Below are 12,911 nucleotides of genomic sequence, written 5' to 3'. Positions count from 1 at the left end.
CTATTAGTTGCAATAAGCAGCCTGCATTAAAGATCTGATCCAGAGACTATTAAGGTCAGTAGGAGTCTTTCCATCGCCACAGGTTTTATTTCCAAGACTGTTTCACTGTTGTAAAGCACTTAAATACCCCCATAAGCCAGTATTTAGATGTACTATACTATATACTATAGAATGCTAAGGGCCCAATCCTGCTCCCACTGAAGTCACTGGCAAAATGTCTATTGACTTTGATGGGGGCAGGATCAGGATGTAAAGAGGGTACACAGGTGCTGGAACTATGGGTATGGGCGGTGCTGCAGCACCTCCTGACTTGAAGCGGTTTCCATCATACACAGGGTTTACAGTTTGGTTCAATGGCTCTCAGCACCCTTACTATACAAATTGTTCCAGGACCCCTCAGACGGTAAACTGTATTCAAGGGGATTACAATTTATCTAGTAGTTAGGTTTTCAGGGACTGGGTCCAACAAGAAACAGTGCCAAATTAATTCGCATATGAGGTCACAAAAGTCTAAAACCATTTAACCCTGCATGAGACAATCTAACATACAGTATCTTTTTCCATTTTCCCCAACCTTGACTACTAGGCCTGGTCTACACTAAATTTATACTGATAAAACTGTCAGTTAGAGGCCTGCTTTTTTTTCTGATTTAGTTATACTGTTAAGCCATGCAGATGTATTGGTATAAGAGTTCCTTGTATTGGTATAGGATAAGCAATACTGGTTGTAAGCACTTTTATATGGCTATAACTATGTCCATACTTGGGGGAGTTTTGGAGCTTTATGCCAGTAATATTTTCTAGGGGAATGCAGCAGAATTGCTGCTGCATCACACTCTCAAGTAGGTGACTGTGGGATGATAGTAGCTGTGTCCCAGTTTCCCGTCTTGTGGCCTATTCTGGCCACAGGAATGGCCTGACTTCCAGTCAAGACGCATTCAAGTATTTGATCCCTTCTGGGGCCACAGCATCCTTGAACACAGAGGTAGTCAATAGGCAGTCTGCAGGCCAAATCCAGACCACCAGATGCTTTTGAATGGACCCCAAAATCTTTTTATTTACTTATTATTGTCATTATTGGGTTTTTAAATTATTTTCTCAGGAGTCTGGACCTTGATTAGACTTGACCAAGACATTTGGACATTGACAAAAAAATAATTGACTACCCCTGGCTTTAACACATCCAGCAGAAATATAAAGACAACTAAACCTTCAGCCTGAATCGGGTTCAGCTGACCATCATTCTCCTTCATAGGAGACCCGTGTAATATCCTCACAGCAGCAGACTGTCTACTTCTCTGCTCTTCCAACCTTCTATCAAGCCCCTTCCCAGGAAGGGGGAGCTCACTATCTTCTCTCTCTCCTCTTTTAAACCCATCCCCTTCCCCTGCCCAAACCCTCCTTAGATGCAGTCAATTCTGGTGCCTGTGTGGGGTCTACACCATGTCACATGGAAACAAGCCTTTACACACTGTGGTATGTGGTTACATTTAAGTGTCTTTACATTGCTCTGCCAGTATACAAGGGCCATACAGTAAATGGGAATGACATTTAATTATATGCTGATGGCCCTTTATGCTGCCCAAGCAGTGTGGGGGAGCTGTAGTATAAGTAAGGCCAAGTTCACAGAACTGAAAAAAAATGGCCAAAATAAACAGTGTTTATGAAGGGTTTTTTTTGTTTTTTGTTTTTTTTAAAGAAACAAATATCTCAGTTACTCACCAGAGTAAGTCTGAGCAAACTAATAGTTCACCTCATAACTGGGTTTTTTCCCCCCCTTCTCTCCATATGTATGCGCTAGAAGACACTGGATTCACAAGGATATGCTGATACCCAAAGTAAGACTGGCTTACTGGGATTTCTCAGAATATGCTACAATACACAGAACTGACAATCTAATTCTAACCAAATATCTGCCATAGCTTTGGATTTTTAAACTACCTGCCATTCATTTGTATTTCTGTAGCACCGACAGGCCCCTCATCAAGCATCAAGGCCCCCCATTGTGCTAGGCACTATATGCAAAAAATGAAAAGGGAGTCCCTGCCCCAGGGAGTGTGAACTTCTTATTTTTGAAGAAACCATCTGAAGAAGCCCCTATTTTAACTGGTCCCCAAGTGCTCTTATGCTCATGCACACTGGAGGCTGACTTTTCATGAGAATAGCTAAGAGCAATAGAAAAGAGCAAAGCAAATCTGACCTAAACTGAAGAATGAAGCAATACACAAGATTTAGCTTTGCTAAGTAATTATTAAAGTATGATTTAGCCATGTAAACAGCACTAAAGAAACTCTGAAGCAGGCTAAGGAGGCATAGAGGTGTTTAAAGATAGAACTGGTCCGAGATCAAGAAAACCTGGTTCTCACAGTAACAATTTAAACAAAAGCCAGTGTTAATAGAATTTACACTTTTGGGTCCAGGATAAATTACTTTTTACTCAGATATGTATCAATTACAGAGCAAATGTGAGGGATAAAAAGGACTGAAAATAAGGCTGAAAAGGAACAATGGAAATAAAAAGGAACACGGAAGTGAAATTTCTAAATGAAGTTTGAATATAGGAGGGTTATGGATATAGCAAGCAATATCTGGGCTACTTTTACCAGCTCTTCAAACATTCATTTTGTGGTTACATTCAAATCCATAGGGCAAATTCTGCCCTCAGCCCCCTCGGGTAAATCCACAGTAATAACATTGCAATCAATAGAGTTCCCCTGCACTTACACTGGTGGATGTTAATGTGGAATTTGTATGAATCTGGTTGTCTGGTGAGCAGAATTTTTATACTTCCAGTTATTTCAGCACGTGTGTTTCATTTAGGCTGGGATTTTCAAAGGAGTCATAAGAATCTAGGCACACATCTCTCTTTGAATTTCAAAATGATTTTGGCACCTAATGTCCTTAGGCTGCTTTGGAAAATCCCAGCCTTTAAGGATTGTTGTACTCATTTTGTCTTGTTTTCTATTTACAGGTGGCCAAAAGCTTGTGAGGGTGGTGGCGGGGAGAAGCAGTCTGATCACTGAAGTCAGTGGGGGGACTTTCCCTGGATTTTAGTGGCTTTGTATCAGACATTAATCCCAGGCACATTTTTAAACAACGAAAGGAAATTTGCAACACAAGTAAGTGTAACAAAGATAGCAGAAAAGGGGTCCTCTTTCCACAAAGCAGACACAGCTACACATACAAAGTGGGCACACATGATGCAAAAAAGTGTCATTTAGTGCCCAACTGGAATTGTGGGTAACATTACTTTAATTCATTCCTCCTAAGGGCAAGTGGGAAGAAGAGAAGCTTAAATATCATGGGAAATCTTTTCATAACTTTGGCTCAAGTTACAGTTGCTAAGAGAAGAGAGTGTTTTGTTTAAGTTTGAATACTTTATTAATTACCGGTTTCAGAGTAGCTGCCGTGTTAGTCTGTATTTGCAAAAAGAAAAGGAGGACTTGTGGCACCTTAGAGACTAACAAATTTATTTGAGCATGACCTGTAGCTCACGAAAGCTTATGCTCAAATAAATTTGTTAGTCTCTAAGGTGCCACAAGTCCCCCTTTTCTTTTTATTAATTACTGACAGCTTGGTGAATCAGCCACCTTACAGAGAGAAGCCAGCTCATCACAACAGCATAGTATTTATTTGAAGAAGCAGGGGATTTTCAAACCCTACTTTTACAAGTGTTGGCCCCAATTTCTTTTGGAAACATTTGCACTGCAGAGCTACCATTTTGTTAGCCTATATTCTTTTGCTACCCTGACAATTTGGTCTATTTGTGCAGAATTTTCTATACTCCATTTCTCTGGCAATTTGAAGGTAAGCCACAGTGCTGTTATACATACCATATGTTCTGCTTTTCAGGTCTGGATAAAGCAGTTTTCCTCAGTACTGGCCCCAATTCAGCACACTCACCATAGCCAGCATGTGCTCACAGGTGTACTTTGCTGATTAGGCATGGGCTTTAGCACATGATTTTTGGAAACAGGGCCTTTGTTGGGGGTACTGGAAATATGGGGCTATATTGTCCAGGTGCAACCTCAGGCAGGCATGTCCCTGCTCTCTGGGGATGGCTCTGTGTACGTGGACGGCTGCTCCCTTTATTGGGCTGCAGCAGAGAGTTCCTGCATTCATGCTGGTCCTTCTCTCTGAATCCTACCCACTCCCCATCTCTCTCCACTCCCTTTTTGTCAACTTATTCTAGGTGAGGAGCAAAGGCCAGTGCCCCTGTGCTCCCCAGAGCACAGGCAGAGCAAGGACTGCTATTGTGGGAGGCTCTTGGGCAGTCAGACAAGCAGGGGGCATAGGTTCTCGCACCTCCATCTCCCTTGGGCACAGGCGATTGGACCCAAGTCAGATGTTTTAGTTAGAAAAAACTTTGCTTCTCAGAAGTTTTCCTCTCTTCCATTTGACAAACCAAAGAGATTGGTGGATTGCTCTTTGATGCTGTGCTACAATAACATGATGCTCCAATAGCCACTGCTGCTGCTACAATTATCCAATCCAGTTCATTAAGCCAATAACTTGAACTCAGCCTGGTCACTGGGCCTTCTACAAACATGCATTTCAAAGAGATCAGGGCCCCAAACTTAAAGCAGATCTTATTTAAAGCTGACAGTTTTCTCCTTGTTTCATCTCAGCACTGGAACCTCACATGCCTCTGATAAGAAGTCACAAAGTGCTACAAGTTTTCTCAAAACCATACCCATTGTGCCGAGTCTCTAACATGGAAGGCCCCCTCCATGCTGCAATGGTAGCACAAAGGAAAGGAAACAACCTTCTGAATGTACCCCTTGTACAGAGGCTGGCATAAGGGCTCTGTGCTGACCCTGCTCCCAGCCACTGATACAGGGATGGGAGGATGGGAGAGAGGACTGGCTGGTCCTCACTGTCTTACAGCTGTTCTCTGCTTCCCAGTGCCCACATGCTGCTCTAACTTACACCTGGGGCCAAGCAACCCTGACTGCTCCAGAATATGGGGAGTGCAAAGTAACTTAAAAGCACCTTTATTCCCCGCTTCCATTCCTGCCGCAAACGTAAGCAAGAGGGAACCAAGAATCAGGACCACTGACATCTGTGGAGTCATTCCCAATTTACATCATTGTAAGAGAGAAAGGAACCAGGCCCTGATTATATAATATAATGTTCCTAGGGCGCCCATCAGTGTAGTATCCGAGCTCTGATGTTACTGGTCTTGTTAACTAAGTGGATCACAGGTAAGGTATTTAACAAAAAGCAACTACGTTGGAGTAAGGCTTTTTTGTAAACGAAAGCCAGAAAACAAAACCAAACAAAACCCTTCAGTCTTCTAAATAGAAAAATCAATAGGGAAGGAAATAGTTCCAAACTCTCAACAGTAATGGCAAACCACTAAGGATAAACAAAATAAACAGCACAGACTAGCAGAGTTCTTTTTAAAAGATACAATATAAATATTTAAGTCTTACTCTTTTCTTCCTCCCAGGGACCAATTCCAGAAGAGTCAGATTGCGTGTGAACCATCCTAGATGGGCCACATTCTTCCTTCATCTATATAAAGGCAACAACATGGAAATCAGGGAGGGCAGAAAGAGGACTAGGATTGCATATCAGCACATGCTTCTCTTTATTTAAAAATCTGATCTTCAAAATCATGTCAGCTAGAGTAATCTCTAGCAGGGTCTGTGGAGGAGATGGCTGGTTTCTGGTGGCCCTTTGCTTTCTGTTCATTGTTAGTGGTCAAGTAAGGAGATTGCTTCATGGAATCCTACCAGTAATTCCTAAATCATTATCTGCTTAACAGGATGAGAAGGGGCAAGACCAGGGTTTGTGCTACAGAGACAGTTCACAGGAGTCCCACATTAGACAAAATGAACCCCTCTACGATGTTTCTGGTCTACTCACAGAGTTCTTGTTCAAACTAATGGATGACAACTGTTAAAGTCTCTGGCCACTTACTCTTCATGCAGTTCAACAGTTTGTCCTGAGGCAGATAGCAATTCTGGCATCTGCAGCACACCCGGTCACATCTCCTGGTTAGCAAACATCTATCTGTAGTTACTGTAGTTTAGTCATGTGACTAAAGCTCCTTTTAAAGGCTTTGAGCCCATCTAGTCATATTTGCATCTGATTGCCCGAGCTCAGAGAAGTACTTCCAATTGGTACTCTGAACCCCCAGCTTAGAGCTGCCTGGAGCAGCGAACCGCAGCCAGTGGGAGCTGTGATTGGCCGAACCTGCAGATGCGGCAGGTAAACAAACCGGCCCGGCCGGGCCTTTCCCTGCACAAGCAGTGGAACAAGTTTGGGAACCACTGCACTAGCTTATACTAACTTCATTATGCCAACCTTGGAAGATGGAGCACCTGCTTATAAGATGAATGCACAAGTGTATGTATTAGGTCTCTAGTCCATTGTGATATGGCTATATATAAACACACTAAAAAAAAAATGCACAGCCATTCTCCAGAGACTTTGCTTCCATACAAGATAGCCATTTGTTCTGTCCTTTCACGTCTCCTGCTGCAAGTCTTAAATTGTCAGTATTTATTGTAGTGAGGTATAGGACCATCCAGCTGTCATAATCCTAGTGGATCCAGATGGAATATGATCTGGCAGAAGATGTTCCGTTGTATTTATTTATTAAGCATAATGAAACCAGATGGCTGAGAAACACCAGGGTCATTCTTTTTCCAGATACCAACCTGCAGCTGGTTTCTAAAATACATAGTATTAGCAGCATCCTTTCAGACTCATTACTTATTTGTGACATTTATGGCCTAAACACTTAGACTCTGTCAAGATGAGTGTTACATATAATTACTTTATGCACATTGATCCTACAACTGTAGTGTCCCTGATGGTCGCTCCTTCTCTTTCTGCCTCAATATCCCCATTTTTCACTCTTTCTCATTGCGCCTAAGGCTTCTGTACTTGGGCCCTTTCTCTTCTTTCCATCTATAGTGTCCGTGGGCAATCCCATCTGTTCTGAACTAAACTCTCAAATCTACCTCTACTCCCCTAAAAATAATATAATGTAGAATAACCCTGAATTGATTTGGTTACTTCTGCATGCCTACTAACTAGTGCTATAGTTCTACAGTGGATTGATGGCATAGATAAAATAGTCACATGGGCCATTTACCACAGTATTACAAGATAATGTCAAGACTTCCCCCACGAGACGCTAGTACCAGAGTTTCCAATGGACTTTTTACCTAGTCACCACAGCCAAGATTTTAGAAGCAGGATCCTAGAATTAGGTTCCTATATCCACAGTTAAGCTCCATAATAAATGGCCTGACTTTCACAAGTACTGATCACCCATTGACTTCAATAGGAGCTGCTGGATGTTCAGCACTTTTGAAAAATCAGGTCATTTAGGACCCTAATTATGCTCTCCTATTCTGCTCATCTTGTACTGCATCATCATGAAGTAATGCTGTTTTTTGTGATTCCAGGGAATAACTTGTCATCATGCATCTGTTTCCAAAGTTCAAGAATTAAATGCTGGAATCATCCTCCTTTTCACTATGTTTTCTATGGGTTAACTTATTAATTCTATTTACACAAGTCTCTGCTGAATTTAAATAGAATCCTCTTGATAATCCACCAGCTATGAGTTTAATCATCAAATCTGCGGGCCACCAGTGACTTTGGTCTAACCAGAAACAACCTCAAATCCAAACTGCAGGTAATCTGGCTTTGTACTCTCTGCATTGCTTCTGTGAAACAATGGCTCTTATTGCTGCACAGAGACCGTGCACTTTGAACCAATTCTGTGACTACATAGTCTCCTCAAATTAAGCTGACAAGTCAGATAACAGAGGTTCCCATCTCCTCCTGGATATCCCAGTTTTGGGCCTCTTGAGAGCATGCTGCATGCTTCTGAGCTTATAGACCAGCCAAGAGTATGCTTGATTCTGGTTATCCACATTAGGGTCCATTCTAAGCATGTTCAAATTATGTTATAAGATTATAAATCATCATCATCATATCAGTTAAATGGACTAGAAATAAGTCAGACAATACATTTGTCTTTGGAACATTTTAATTAGGTGTTAATGTAGACTTCCAAAATATGGATCCCTTCCTAATGTAATAATAGCTGGGTAGATCTATTACATGCACTGATTTCTTTAGCACTGAATTAGAAAGAAGGGGGAAAAAAGCACTTTTAGCAGTACTGGAGATACTACTGATATCATCTGACATTTTTAAAAACGAAGTAGGAACCACATTGTTTTGTTATACCAGTAGGTGTCAGTACTACAATTTCTACAGCAGATCTTGGGTACTTTGACTGTAACTTACTTATCAGTGGCAAACTATGTATCCCATTGAACACCCTCCAGCCCATGAAAAGAAATGATTTCCAGGTCTGCCATCACAACTATTCACTAAGGAAAGTCATCAATGGAAATCACTAACTAACCAACCTAAGGTGACCAGATGTTCTGGTTTTTATAGGGACAGTCCCATTTTTTGGGACTTTTTCTGATATAGGTACCTATTATTCCCCTACCCCCTTTCCCGTTTTTTCACAGTTGCTATCTGGTTACCCTAAACCAACCACCTATCATGGGCTTCTCTGACAGTGATCAAAACAAAGCTACGCTGACTGTGTTCAGTGGAGACCATTATTATTTGTATTGTAGGAGCATCTGGGAACCTCAAAGGAGATCAGGGCCCCATTACGCTAGGGGCTGTACAAACAGATGCAAAGAGCAGGGACCATCAGAATTTGGAGTCAGGGGGAAGGCAGCAGAAGGGGAATGTGCAGGGAAACATCAGTAGGGTTACAGGTAGGATTTGGGAAGGTAAGGTATTAATGACTGGAGGGTCTGGTTAGGGATGAATGCAGATACCTGGGTTATGTGACACACTCCATTATCAGGAGGGAGGAGAAGAAGGGAATATAAGCAATTTGGAGCAAGGACGGTCTTTTTGTCCTTTGTTTGTACAGCAACTGGCACAATGAGGTGATGATCTCTGACTAGGATACCTAGGCAATACTAATAATTCAGATGAAGATGACAGCCCCACATCCCAATCAATGAGTTCAGACAATAGCAGACCCACAACCCATCTTAAGTTCAAGCCTTAAGCTCTCTGTGTTCATGGGTTTCACAGGTCCTCAAAGCCATTATCAGTTATTATCATACTTGTTTGGTTTTCAGTCCTTGTCATATACTGTTAGCCAAACCTGTATTCTATTACATCAAAGCAAAAAATCATTTGAGGGAATTGGTAGCAGAGTGTGTGTATTTATGTAGCAATAGTCTGAAAATCTTTCTGGTTTTACTAAGGAAAGGTAGACCTCTGCTGGAAGAAAGAACTACTGAGACTCTTGACATACACTTATATCTGTATAAAATAAGATGCCGATGCAGATTACAGGTAGCCAACATTTTTCAAACAAAAACATGTTTTATTGGAAAATGGCTTGTTTTCAGAAATAACATTTAATAAAATAATTGTTGACACTGTCAATGTTTTCACAAAAGAGGAGGCCTTTTGTTTTTTTTTTTAATTTTTAATCAAAACAATTATCAAGATTTCTCACTGACCAAAGACCAATTTTTTGGTAAACACAAAATGTCTAGAACTAGTTCGTTAACACATGCAATACAAATGGTGAAGAATTTCAAAAAAAACCAATGCTCAAATATTCTGAAGAAAAACAACAACTATTCATTGTTCCATTTCAAACATTTTGAAATGAAAACAACTTTGAAGTGATCATACGTATGATAAAAAACAGCTAAATTCTCAAAAGTCTGTACTCATTGTTTTGAACATAGAGAACAGAGGTTGTATAATCCCTGCTTGACTTGGATATAACTTTATAGTGTGTTGAATCTAATAACATATTTGTTCCATTTTCATTCTCTTTAACCGGGAACCAATATTAGCTTGTTTTTTTATTTTTATTATTTGTGTTAAATTATTTCACTAATAATCCAAGTGAAAGAGCAGGGGAAAAAAGAGAGCTAATTAATGCCTTACAATTAATTGCATTTACAACCACAGATGAAGAAACAAAACTATTCAACACATAGAAAAGCTGGCAAAAAATATTTTGTAAATGGTTAATTTCCTTCTGCCTGTCTGATTCTAGTCTTTTTGTCTGTCAAAATGCTTACGTGGGTTCCATCCCAGTAGTGTCGAGCACTTGGGACAAGAATTCTCCAACAAAGCTTTACTCTCTTTCAGAGTGAGTGGGATTTATGTCAGTGTTCCCAAAATGTGATTATTTACAGAGAAGTGCGATTTCCACTGTGCCATGATAGCTCAAGGCTTGTGGCTCAGGGCTGTTCATGCCGCTTACCAGCTTGTCTCCCTTACCTCGAACCCAAGTGCTGTGCAGCACATTGTCTTGGGAGCATTCTCCATTTCACTCACCATTCTGGGATAAAACTGGGGCCCTCATCAAACTCTGGAGCTACAGCATAGAAAGGCTACTTGGTTAGGAAATACATTCCCCTGCGAGGCTCTGATGAAGCCATTTAAGCCACCTGGGATAGGCTTATTTCCTTATCAGGCATCAAACACCCATCCCCTAATGCTAAGTCACTCTGGCTTCACGCAGCAATATGATCACAGTTAGAGGAAAAGCAGTGGAGTGTGGCAGTTTGTGCTTTGCTGGTGCACTCAGACCCTTTATTGGCACCAGCTGGTCCCTGCATTAGGGAGGCCACACTAGCACTCTCGGAGGGAGAGGAGCAAAGTGGTGACTGTGTTTTTTGTGGAGAGAGGGCAGCACTCACCTCTGTGCAATTGCTACATAGTATCTACAGGATGGGGTAGGCTGGGTGGAGGAGTGAGGGTGGGGGCAATGGAAGAAGATTGTTTGTGCTATTTAACAAGGTCCTTCTAGGACTTGCTAGTCACTGCTGTCTAGATCCACAACTGCAAAGCTCTGTGCAGCTCATCAAGTGACCTATTTCATGGATGTGAGTGAATGGGGGGAGAGGAACATTCTTTGCTTTAGCCCAATTACCGCAAATTGACTCTTATCATCACTCTGTTTCCTCCTCTCCATCTACCCCAATTACTCTCTCTCCCCTGCCCACCCTCAACCTCCTGCCAGCAATTCCATTCTCTTTGCCCTGCCTTTTTCACCCCATCCTTCTGGTCTACTTCTGATATTCCAGTTATTAGACAAAGCATCTGGCTGGGAGTGTTAAGACCTAAGTCTGAGTCCCCCATACTGGCTGTAACTTTGTGAACTAATTAATTGGCACAGATGTCTGTTTGTTTACCAAAGTGTATGACATCTGCTGTCTATGGAAAAATGTCCCCCAGTAGTGTCCATAACCAGTTTATATTGCTATTACCTAAAGTAAATGGATGAAAACTGAGTAGAAATAAAGAGTAACCCCCTTGGGATTTGGTAGGTGTTTGTGCTACTGCACATGTGAATAGGTTTCAAAACAGTGGTGAAATTACATGTTGAACATAATGTAGTTTCAGATATATTTATATAATTAAGTAACCCAATGAACTGACACTCAAGAGGCCATATTAAACTATTGTAGGGCTCTCCATTTATTTAAATCACAGTTCAAAAGCAAAACCAAATAGGGATCATAGCATCTGTTGAGCTTAATAGAGATGGATAGATCCTGATAGCCTGCTTTGCTCCCATAATTTAAATCAGAGGATGGCTAGCAGGGTGGACAGTTAAGCCTCTATTGCAGGCTTATCTAGGGAAATAATTATTTCACCAATGAAGGTGCAGTAATAATAACTATTCATGTATAAGATGGTTCGATATGTCCAGGTATCATTGCCCGTTATTGATGTGTGGCCGTCTCTGGAATAGAAGGGGGCAGCTGTTTGACAGCAGCACGACATAACAGCTAAAGATGAGGAGAAAAACTTATCTGATTGAAAGTGCAGGAGAATTTACAAAAAGAAAAGGAGTACTTGTGGCACTTCAGAGACTAACAAATTTGAGCATAAGCTTTTGTGAGCTAGTGTGTCAGAATCTAACTACCTGCAGTGAAATCTGCCTACAGAACTCACTTCCTCTTGTTACTCTTGTGATAAGGGCCATGGACAGCAAAAGACTAGATTGGGTCAGGATTTTGGTGTAGCATTTCACCCGGAAGATGATCCCACACACACGTCAGTTCCTTTACTGCCATACTGCTGGATCAATGAGAGAAGTGACACCTATCAAAAAGGAATACCCCATTTCCTGCAGCAGCATCTTGCATCGTCTTTGGTGGTCTCCCAGCCAGGTGCCAACCAGCCCTAACGGTGGTTAGTTTGTGAGAAATTATGGGACCTTGGCCCTCGCTGGCTAGAGAAATCTGTCGGTCAGCAAAAATTTACCCAAAGGTATCACATTCCACTTACAAATATGAGTGATGGGCCCCACTGGAAGTGGAACCTCCATTCGGAGTCGCTGACACCAAGTAGGGTGGTACGGCCCAGTACCCCGTACCAGCAAGAGATTTATAACTGCTATGGCGTACCGGAAAGAGGAGCAGCAGAACGTAGGGCCATGGGGCAGCCCCACGCCAGCAGCTCCTGTGGCACAGCAGTACTGCCCCCAGCCCTTCCATGCAGGGTCTCCTCCTTCTGTACAGCAGCCATGCTGGAGGACCAGGCTCAGGGGGCGGTACAGCCATGCCGGAGGAGCTGCTGGCATGGGGGTGCCCAGCAGCCCACGTTCTGCTCCTTTCCACGCTGCGGTTCCGAAGGCGCAGCGGGAGGAGGACAGAGCCCCCACATCCTCAGGTAAGGGGTGTGGATCATGGGAAGGGAAGAGCATGGGGATCTTGGGCTGGGGGCGGGGAGGAGTCACATGCAGGGTCATGTGAGGGGGTCATGTGCCTCCCTCCCTACCCACTGGTAAGAAATGGATTCCGTGTGCACCACTGCTGACACCAGACCTTCTACAATAGCTTTGGTTCTTGGTTGGAGCTGAAATCAGA

The 12,911-nt window shown here is 42.3% G+C and overlaps 1 protein-coding gene across 3 annotated transcripts in view; it reads right to left on the bottom strand.

Moving 5' to 3' along the window:
• Positions 1-10,572, bottom strand: part of LOC122456296 — a 45,891-nt gene extending 35,319 nt beyond the window's left edge. For all 3 annotated transcript variants that reach the window (XM_043495030.1, XM_043495031.1, XM_043495032.1), the window contains exon 1: positions 10,369-10,572. The gene's annotated coding sequence lies outside the window, so the exon portion shown is untranslated. The remainder of the gene's footprint in view (positions 1-10,368) is intronic.
• Between the last annotated feature and the right edge of the window lie 2,339 nt (positions 10,573-12,911).

This window comes from Dermochelys coriacea, chromosome 12, assembly GCF_009764565.3.
Source record: "Dermochelys coriacea isolate rDerCor1 chromosome 12, rDerCor1.pri.v4, whole genome shotgun sequence".
Lineage (NCBI taxonomy): Eukaryota > Metazoa > Chordata > Testudines > Dermochelyidae > Dermochelys > Dermochelys coriacea.
This window is presented reverse-complemented; position numbering and strand designations above follow the sequence as displayed.